The sequence below is a fragment of the Anarhichas minor genome, unplaced genomic scaffold (genome assembly GCF_050575085.1).
Source record: "Anarhichas minor isolate MPS153535 unplaced genomic scaffold, ASM5057508v1 ptg000031l, whole genome shotgun sequence".
NCBI lineage: Eukaryota > Metazoa > Chordata > Actinopteri > Perciformes > Anarhichadidae > Anarhichas > Anarhichas minor.
Window position 1 is genome coordinate 4,097,501 of NW_027466477.1, and position 10,938 is coordinate 4,108,438.

Sequence of the window (10,938 nt, forward strand, 5' to 3'; positions counted from 1 at the left end):
TTTATGCCAAACTGTCAGTCAGTTAATCTGTAACGTGTGTAATGACTTATTGCAGAGAGAAACTGGATATGCAGATGGAATCATCTCCAGAGGGATTTGATCAAAGCGTTCAGGCGCCCGATCGCTCGTCAGTCGGCACGACTTGGCGAGCGCGGCGTCTCTGGAGAACCACGGTGATCCACCCACACCTCCCTCATCCGTGCAGTAGAGTCTGTACATTACAGTGTGGATCTCATCAGAGAAGGATCCTCCATCTGAGTGGACACTGGATGTCTGCTTTACCTCTCCCTCTATCGACAGACAAAGACCTGCATGTTGTTGGAGTCTTCCTCCTCCTTCCATCCAGTGACCATGTTTCTAACAGTCTTACTCTCTACAGTGCTCCGCAATATGTTGAGGTTCAGGACGGACATGTTTGCAAAACCCCAAATTGGGCCCGTTAAGTGTACCTGAGGCTCAGCACCCACCAGGCCGGTCTCACCCAGCACTCCGTAGCTATATCTACAAAAATAATGTCTCGTGATCACGAGACATTATTTTTGAAAGATATAAATAATTCATTATTTTGTGTGTTATCCACGTAATCGTGAACAAAGAAGTAAAGAGACGTATATGTGCTACATAACATAAACGTTCCTCTTAATACATCGTCCCGGCTGTGAGCAGTTTGCCTCTAAATAAAACGTTAACGTCTCGGATGTACGATACTAAACGGGACTAAATCAAGACATCAGAATGTAAATTGTTAAGTGCACATTGAGTTGTGGTGCGGAGGCTGTGGAGGCAGTGATGGAGGTGGAGGCAGTGATGGAGGCCATTAGGAAGTGATTATCTTTAAGACTGTCAGACGATTGGCAGCTTGTGCTCTGAGGTTTGAATTTTAAAAGCTGACCTGCTCTCTTCCTCTGATCGTCATCGCCGTCTAATGGGCCCAGACGACTGTTCACCTTTTGAGCTTAACGCAGCCTGAGAGCAGCAGGTACATTTCATTCCTTTCCCTTTTTATTCTCCCTCCGCGCTGCCACACTAACCTGTGAGCTGATAATGTCTTCTCCCATCCAGGATTCATCCCTCATTCTATAACTTTCCCCCTAAATGCAAATACACTCCGTCACATCTTTCTGACTCCCCTCCCTCTCTCCCTCCCTCCCTCTCTCTCTCTGCGCTCCTCTTTTTCTTCTTTTCTGCAGAAGCATAGCAGAGGATTAGCAGCCATGCGTGACTGATGGGGAGAAGATACGCCATCAGAATAAGTTAGAAGACGAAGATCTCTCCTCCTCCTCCACCCTCTTGGATTCTTTGTGCATGAGAGAGAGAGAGAGAGAGAGAGAGAGAGAGAGAGAGAGAGAGAGAGAGAGAGAGAGAGAGAGAGAGAGAGAGAGAGAGAGAGAGAGAGAGAGAGAGAGAGAGAGAGAGAGAGAGAGAGAGAGAGAGAGAGAGAGAGAGAGAGAGAGACGCTCTCTCTGAGGTGTCATCCTCTCTGCTCGTCCTATGAAACAGGAATAAGTGGCTGGTTGAAGTGGAAGGAGACTGTTGGGGTGAATCTAATCCGATGCATGTTTCTGTGGCTGGATGTGACGCCACATCACCTGCACCGCAGCCCGAGGCCCTCATTACTGTCACCATCTGACTCTGTGTGTGTGTGTGTGTTGGGGGGTTTAATGCCAACATGTGGAAATAAAATGGTTATAAATTCCTCCAACATCTGTGCTCACAAAGTACGAGTCCATCTGACTAAAACAAATAAGCAATAGTGTTTGTCCATGCGTGACTGAGGCAGACGGCTGCGTCGGCACACTCGACTGTTTGAGCCCCGACTGTGTCGGTCACATGAGGCTGTTAGATCCAGACCTCCGGAGCAGGACTAGACCGGTTCTGCTGCACCTGGACCAGCTTCGGTCAGCACCCGGAGTAATGCGTTGAGATTGAAATGTTGTCTTTTGTTGAACAAATAGTGTCTAGTTTTAATTTGAATCAGTAAATTGAATTGACTGCTCCTCTGTCAGGGAGCCACACTGTCACTAACTGCAGACAAGAGTCTACAATATGTGTTAGACGGATGAATCGGGAAGAAAACAGGTTAAAAAGATAAAGATGGAAGCTAAAGTGTGGAAGTGAGCCTCCACGTCACCTGCAGGTCCAGACAGAAGACGATGAAATTAAAGAACAAAGTTCCTGTAAAGTCGAGCAGGTCAAACAAACACCGGACCTTCATCCAGGAGACGGCTTCCTGTGAAGCAGTTTTTGTTGCCTAAACCTGACTTCCTGTGAAGACAGAAGTTAATTTAGACGTGCCGTCACTGACACCAGAGGGGAACGTAGAGCGTCATCGATTGAAACTTAGTGACACTGACGAAGCTGCGTTACTTGGCGCATTGTTGTGAGAATGTGTTGGTATTGAAGAAGACTTGAAACTAGAGATTGAGACCATAAACTCATGTTTACAATGTTTACTGAGGTAATAAATCAAGAGAGAAGTAGAGTCATTTTCTCATAGACTTCTATACAACCAGAGGAGTCGCCCCCTGGTGGACACTAGAGAGGATGCAGCTTTAACACATGAAGCTTTGACTTCACTTAAAGAACCGGAGGTTGCCGTCTCGTCACAGCTGACTAGTTTCCAAAACGAGAATCTTGTAAAAAAGATTTTAAATATTCACTCAAGACTGAGGCTAAACCTGTATGTTTATAAAAAGTCAGCTTCCTCACCAGTTTGAGTCCTGCAGAGGCATTCAAATACAGACACAGCATAGATGTTGTTTGTGTTATAATCAGGATGAAGAAGATATCTCCTGATGAAACCTGGACAACTGTTAATAAACAGTGAAGAATGTTCAAAGTGTCCTCCTCTTAACCCAGCTTCCTTCTTTTCATCTGGACATCCTCACCAATCCTTCGGCTCGCCGCCGCTGCTGCTCGTTCAAGTGTACTGCACTCTCATTACCCAGAATGCCCTCTGTCACCCCAGACACTTGCAGTTTCTCGCCTTTTTTTCTCTTTTCTTTAAAGATTAATAACCTCTGTGTTGTGTTTTTCGCTTGTCTTCCAGGTTGGAAGACGACATTTTGATTGGTTGGCTGCTCTGGGATTGGGCCACGCTGTCACATGACCTGCTGAGTCAGCAGAGTTTACACACACACACAGACATCACTGATGACCTCTCCAGAGACGGGCCTGACCCCATTACATCTCTCTCTTTCTCTCTTTCTCCAATCTAAAGTCATGTGTGAGTGCTGGTCGGTTATTGATCAGTTCAATAATTAGCAGCAAATTGAGGCGGAGTTACATCTGACAAACTTTTCATTTTACTGGCGGTTCCAAATGTTGCACGTATCGTGTCTTTGTCAAAATGAACTTCCTTCTTCAGTGGATGTCAGGTTTACTCAACCAAATCAGGTTCAGGAAGAGAGCGTGGCGTTAACTAGACCGACTCGTTTCTCTCACGGGACATGAACAGAGGTCTCCTGGATGAAAGTCGTTCTCTCTCTTTATACCAAGTCGGTTGCTTTCAGCTTCTTATAGTGATGTGTTTACATTGTATTTAGTTTAAAGCCTGCATCTCGTACCGATACTAAAGCGTTCCTCAGTGCGTCGCTATCGGACGCAGAGGGCCACTGAGCAAGCGTTGTGATTTGACGAGTTGGGAGTGAGAGCAGGTTGCAAGAACTTTTGTTTTGCTGCATAATATTTGTGTTCTGTGTGGACGTGTTCACGACAAACACAACAGATTCATCGGACAAAAACACCCTCCTTTGATGTGCAGAGGTGTAACATGCGATACTATTATCATGAACCAGGAAGTATAAAGACGACACGAACACACACAGGATGGGTGGAACAAACAGCCATCTTCAGTAGTTATTCTGACACAAACCACCATCTTTTCCTAAACCTGACGAAGTAGTTTTGTTGTCTCAACCTAACTAAGTAGTTTCCTGTGAAAACTGGTTTATTTTGAAAAGACTGCATTCATGTAACCAGCAGAAATGTACACGTGTTGCAGGATGTTCATAGGAAAATGCACAAAACACAAGCAGTAACTTTTGGTAGTAAATCATAGGAAGCGTTGTGTGAAGACACAGCAGGAGGCTCTCAAGGAAACGAGACTTTGACCTGCAGTTTGACAGCAGTTGTTTGCTTAGAAGCTGGACCTTGTTGGTCGCCAACTGGCTCACGACAGCAGCTGAAATGCACTGCCAGTGCTGCCAGCTCTGAGTGGCTCAATCCGTCACTGGCCCCGGGTTTGGCGACCGAAGCGCTGACGACGACGCCGCTGCCGCCACCCCGGGAGAAATCAGTGGCTGGAAGCGGCCCCTGTAATTACCAGCCGCTCCGCTGCGCGCTGATTGATGCCTCTTGATGAAGTAGTTCAGTGATTGAAGAGTAACGACGCAGCGGGAAAATCTATAAGAGGCCTTTAACTGCTGCTGGAGAGGAGCGCTGCCATTGGCCGTCCTCCATTCCGCCGGTTAATCAGACGGCTGTTTGGCCTCATCGCACGGCAGGCGAACGATCATCCCGGCTCATCAATCAGATCGATCAATCACCTGATGGACGCAGAGCTAACGGTCGCAGCTCCTCACCTGCTGCGATTCCGCTCTCATCTCCCTCTCCGCTCTCTGATGACCTGGATTTATTCAACAGCGGAAATGCTGCTGCTGCTTTCATCCTGTCGTATCTCCCGGGTCTGTGTGGGAAAGTTCAGTTTCATATAGAGAGCTGAGCTCAGGGTCAAAACAACCCAGGAACTGTTTAATAGTCGGCTTCCTGGTGTCAGACAGCAGCTTTCAGAAACCATGTAACTGTTTGCTATTTGCTTTAAGACGGATGTATTCATTGTGTGTTCTCACACACACACACACACACACAAGGCCTTTACACACCGTGGGCGAGACGATTAAATGAGAAATTCTCTTCTGTGAATCCTGTATCTAAGGCTTTTATTGTGAAAGCTAAGAGCACAATGAGTGGATCTGGTGTGCGCTGCCTTAGTCAACATTGAAAGGAGTAATAAAGTTCAAACTATGTAGCCTTCATGTGTTTACCCTTTAGAGGACATTTTGAACATGTCGTTAGAATTAATCCCTGGTGGGTAAAAGCTTTTTTAAGGTTATATATTGTTGAGATTATTTCAATGAGCAGATACATATTTTTAATTGCGTGACTGAAGGCGAGCCTTGTCAACATTGGAGCCTCCAGGTTGGACAAACACTGTTTAAAGTTTGCTGAAGGAAGCACTAATATGTAGTGTTGCTTTTTGTGGACATCAGAATGGCCATTTAGAGACTCCAAAATAGCACTTCTACCCCAATGATGTCATGGTGTTTTAACACGGTAAAATGTTTTTATGAGTTTAGCTTAACTACTCATTAAAAGTGTTTATTTTGTGGAAGATGTACAAAACAATGACGCGCTATTATAGTATGAATGTAATTACACCATCTCTCAACAGTGCTGATGGTCGAAGGACTGTCCTGGACCCCTCTGTGGACTCCTCCTTCACCTCCTCAGCAGCAGGGAGGTGATGGTCCCAGTGAGACCTCCTCAGCAGGGATGTGATGGTCCCAGTGAGACCTCCTCAGCAGGGATGTGATGGTCCCAGTGAGACCTCCTCAGCAGGGAGGTGATGGTCCCAGTGAGACCTCCTCAGCAGCAGGGAGGTGATGGTCCCAGTGAGACCTCCTCAGCAGGGAGGTGATGGTCCCAGTGAGACCTCCTCAGCACGGAGGTGATGGTCCCAGTGAGACCTCCTCAGCAGCAGGGAGGTGATGGTCCCAGTGAGACCTCCTCAGCAGGGAGGTGATGGTCCCAGTGAGACCTCCTCAGCAGGGAGGTGATGGTCCCAGTGAGACCTCCTCAGCAGGGAGGTGATGGTCCCAGTGAGACCTCCTCAGCAGGGATGTGATGGTCCCAGTGAGACCTCCTCAGCAGGGAGGTGATGGTCCCAGTGAGACCTCCTCAGCAGCAGGGAGGTGATGGTCCCAGTGAGACCTCCTCAGCAGGGAGGTGATGGTCCCAGTGAGACCTCCTCAGCAGGGAGGTGATGGTCCCAGTGAGACCTCCTCAGCAGGGAGGTGATGGTCCCAGTGAGACCTCCTCAGCAGCAGGGAGGTGATGGTCCCAGTGAGACCTCCTCAGCAGGGAGGTGATGGTCCCAGTGAGACCTCCTCAGCAGGGAGGTGATGGTCCCAGTGAGACCTCCTCAGCAGCAGGGAGGTGATGGTCCCAGTGAGACCTCCTCAGCAGGGAGGTGATGGTCCCAGTGAGACCTCCTCCGCAGGGAGGTGATGGTCCCAGTGGAGCTGAGACTCTATGCAGTAAATCTGGCTCTGAGTTCACCCTCCTCCAGACAGAACGGAGGTCCAACACATGAGAAGAAATGGATGTAGCTCCCCTTACAGTGAATCAAGAGGATTCATTCTCTGGTGACAGTGAAGATAACTCAGAACATTTGATACCGATCTGCAGGAGTTATCTTTACAACTGTTGGCCGGATTCTAAAACCTTCCAGTTTCTTTTTGTGATGCTTCTGTTTGTGTATTTGAATTTCATCCACTGACGCATTCCCGACCTGATCCAATAAAGCAGCCTTTTGGTTTACGCGTTGTATGATGAGTTGTATTTCTTTGGCATGAAGCAGCTCAGCTTCTGGATGAACAGTTTTTTGTTTTTTTCCCGGATGTGTTTCACAGGAAGCTCCGGGAGGATTGGTGCCGAGCGTCACCGCCTCCTCTCAGCCTCGGCTCCTTTAATCAACATGGCAGCTGTGTTTCTGCCTCCTCCCCTCCCTCCCTCTCCTCTCACCTACCTCTCCTTTCCTTGTCATTATCACACGAGCGAGGCTGCCATGACAGGTAGGTATTTGCACGAGATTAGGGCTGTAATATTTTGGCATTAAGGTGAATTAATATAGAAATGAATGTGGAAAATGCAGGTAATTACCAACTCTGAGGCGCTCTGAGACATTTTAGGGACATGTCAAAGGATTTTCTCTTCTCTACCTTCCTCTCAAACTCCTCCATGCTTCTGCTCCCCTGCTGTTTTCCCTCTACTCCCCCGAGCTCGCAGCTTCACGCCTTCATCGCCATCATCAGGGTCCTATTTGTCCGGCTGTGGTTTGGTGAGAGAACTGTGAGCATCACCTGAGGTGGAATACAAATCTAAAATGTAAATGCATCTTGTGTGTGTGTGTGTGTGTGTGTGTGTTGTGGCATCAGGGCAAACACATCAGGAGGGAAAAGAAGGGCCACACCGCCTCGCTGTTGCTGCAGAATCATTTCGTCGTGCATTTACATGCAAATTCGCCTCTTCTGCTGCCTCTCTGCAGCCACAATGGAGCTCAGCAAATCATTGTCTCATCACAGAGAGATGGATTTCATCCCCGGGCCTCGTGGATGCGGAGGAGAAACCGGCTGAATTCATATGTCGAGCTCTCTGCGGCTGCCGCCGAGCCAGACTTCCTCGTCCTCCATCATGGAGGAAGGCAAACAGCCCGGGCCCTTTAGCATTTGTGCAAATGTCAGAGAAAAGGACAGATCTCAGGAATTAACAACAGCAGAGGTGGAGGAAGCTAAAAACCCCTCTCCAGAACAAATGGACGGGGTTTTGGTGCCAGCCGCTGGCTTCTGGTCCATAGAGAGACATTCATCAGAGGAAGCTCCGAGCCCAACGTTCAACAGTCACGCAGACCATAATGAGAGCTAAATATTTAGCTCGTACGCATTCAACACCACGAGGAAGCTATTAACTGCGAAGGGGACAGATATTCATTTGAATTTTATTAAAGACATCATTTGGTTAGAAATATGGCGGCTGCGTTCTGTGTCTGATGTAAATGTTGTCACAGTTGGTTGATTGCCCGCACGCCAACATCCCTCCTCCATTTGTTGTGTTCGCCAACGTCTATCGCCCTGAACACATGCTCTTTAGATACCTTACTGCTATAGATGCAGAGGGGGGATTGGGCCTGAGTCATCTATTAAAGACACATCTGTTATATTTGTGAAATGTAGCCTAGCTTAGCATAAAGACTGGAAGCAAAGGGGGAAAAGATAGCCTGGCTATTTCCAGTTCCCTTCAGAAGAGTTTGTAACACAACGTTACTTTGACTGGAGCTCTGTTTGTGTTTCGGTGGAACAGGACGTCACATTTCACATCCTACAACCTTCAGAGGGTTGAAGTTGAACCTGAATGGAAGTTATCCAGGTGCATTGTGGGGGGAGAACCAGCAGAGAGAAAAGCTCCCGAGCTAAGAAGACGGCTGCCAAGTTCCTGTCAAACTGACACTGATAACTGCTGCAGGAAAGAAGAGCAGACAGACGGTGATTCTCTCGTGTTCAGAAAGAGACCAAACTGGACCGAGTCTCTGGGGGTGCTGTCCGGAGAGCGGAGCCCTCGCTAATCCATGGCCACGTCAATGTTATCTTCAGCTGGGCGGGCGGGGCTGATTGGTCGTCTCCTACGGGGGAAAGAATCTCATCTTCTGTTCAGTCTGCTGTTCTATTCGTCCTCATTAGGCCGACTGTCCAAAAAAACATCAAATCGTCACGTTTCAATCGGATTACTTTATCGAACCAATTGGGTTTTTGTTTGGCGAGTCTGTACAGAGCAGAGAGAGTGTGAGGTTGACCCAGCGAGCGGCAGAAACCAGATGTGATCTGAGCGTTTCTGTCTGATGACTGATGGCTTCTCTTAATTACTCTCTCTCTCTCTCTCTCTCTCTCTCTCTCTCTCTCACTCTCTATCTCTCTCTCTCTCTGCTTCCTTTGTCTCCCGCCCGACTGTTGACTTCTGAAGGTCTGCCTCTGCCCTTCAATCAGTCGCCACCCATTATCACTTCTTCCATTCAAGTTGGGAAATTTAAAGTTGGCAACTTAATTGGATTCATCATTATCGGAACAAAAAAAAACTTTCAAGGACTGTGAATTCAGACTAGAAGACAAAAGAGCTCGGTCACTTCAGCAGAACCGTCAAAACAAAAGCTCTTTGTGCCGAACATGTCGACTTTCTGGAGAATCTGATGTCCACGTTCCTGAAGGTGTTTCACAGCTGCAGCTCCATCAGCCCTCCATCAGGGGTTTGAGATGGACCAGCTCCATCAGCCCTCCATCAGAGGCTCTGAACACTTCTCGCTCCTCAATATATCATTTTGAACTGTTGCTTTTGTCAAGAACACTTACACAGAACATAAATATGCAACAATATATTTTAGCTGATTTTTTCTTAGTCGATTGTTTTTTTAGCCGATCCCAGCTGACATTGGGCGAAGGCAGGGACAGGTCACTCTGGACAGGTCGCCAGTTCATCACAGGGCACATATAGAGACAGACAAACATTCACACCTACGGGCAATTTCGAGTCTCCAAATAACCTAAGCTGCATGTCTTTGGACTGTGGGAGGAAGCCGGAGAACCCGGAGGGAACCCACGCTGCAACGGGGAGAACGTGCAAACTCCACACAGAAGGACCACCCGGGATCGGGGGTCAAACCCGGGTCCCTCTTACTGTGAGGTGACAGTGCTAGCCACTACACCACCGTGCAGCCCCTTCGTGGTTTAATATCTCAGTTATTTGATCTTGTTCATCATTCACTTCACGTAAAGCACGGTGTTTATCTTCATGTGAACTGACTGAACAATAATAGTTAATTATATAAAAGAAACAGCAGAATTTATTTGGTAAAAACATTTAATAGAAATGGAAGAAAAACACAAAGAAGTTGTTTCTCAGCAGCAGCTGGTTTCTACAGAGATAATATCTGTTCTTATATCTTTATCTCTTGGGTTTATTTCTTGCTTGTGATCAATTCTTGTATTTATTTTATTAATCTGCAGCAGCTGCAGACAACAATATTCAGACTTCTGTAAACTCAACCGGCAGCAACAACCGTCCAGTTTGACCCGACGAGACTGGACTTTAATATTCATTCAAGACGTCCCAGCGGGACCAGCGTCTCTCTGGGGCTTCAAACCAGACAGGGGAGGAGAAGGAGGAGGAGGAGGAGAGGATGAAGAGTGTGATGCAAGAAGACAGGAAGCAGTCCAGGTGGTGGGAGGTGTGAAATGTTCAACAGGGGAGGATGGAGAGAACTAGTGAGCGAGGAAATAGTTCAATCTTTACCCTTTCTAAAGCACAAAAACACCCAAAAGCTGTAAATGGAGGAGGAGGATGGAGTTATGATCCAGGACCTGTACAAGGGAAAAGAGGAGGGACGGAGAAGGAAAGGAATTAGAGTAGGAGGTGTAAAAGGAAGGGAAAGAAGTGTGGGAGGTGAGCAGAGGAAAATGTCTCCTGAACCTAAATGTGTGATATTGAGTTTGGTTTTTCAAGTTAAGAGCAGAGTGTCGGATGGCAGGTGGAGCAGAAGCAGGAAGCAGTAATCCAGCGTCAGCAGATGTGTGAGAGCTAACCACTCCGACCTGGTAAACCTGCTGTACCTAATGGTCTCCTCCTCGACTCCTGCTCTCTATTATCCTCTTCAGATCCACCTGACCTGTTAGACCTTCAACATGTGAATATTCATGTTCCTTATGAACATTGTTTACGTTGAGTAGAGATGTGTGATCTCTATCGGTTAGAGATCTGCTCTAAACTCAGTTCTGTATTCTGGTCACTTTAACTATGTCTTTAAATTCACACATATCTGCTCATTCTGGGAGAAATTAATTGTGCACGAAATCAATATTTGAAACAAACTGATCGGAGTTAAACCTCTGAGAGCCGCGGGATCGCTGGAGATCATGTCTGAAATACTAGAAGACAATAATTCATCGAGTGTTACTTGTCATGCTAGAGGGCATGAAGAACGCTCCAGAGTTTTGACCTTTCACCCCAAGATTTAAGAATAAAATAGTTCTATGGTACCAACGAGTTTCCCTTTTCTATGATGATCTCGTGCAGTTTGAGGGGAAACTATGCAGCTGTTTACATGCATTATAC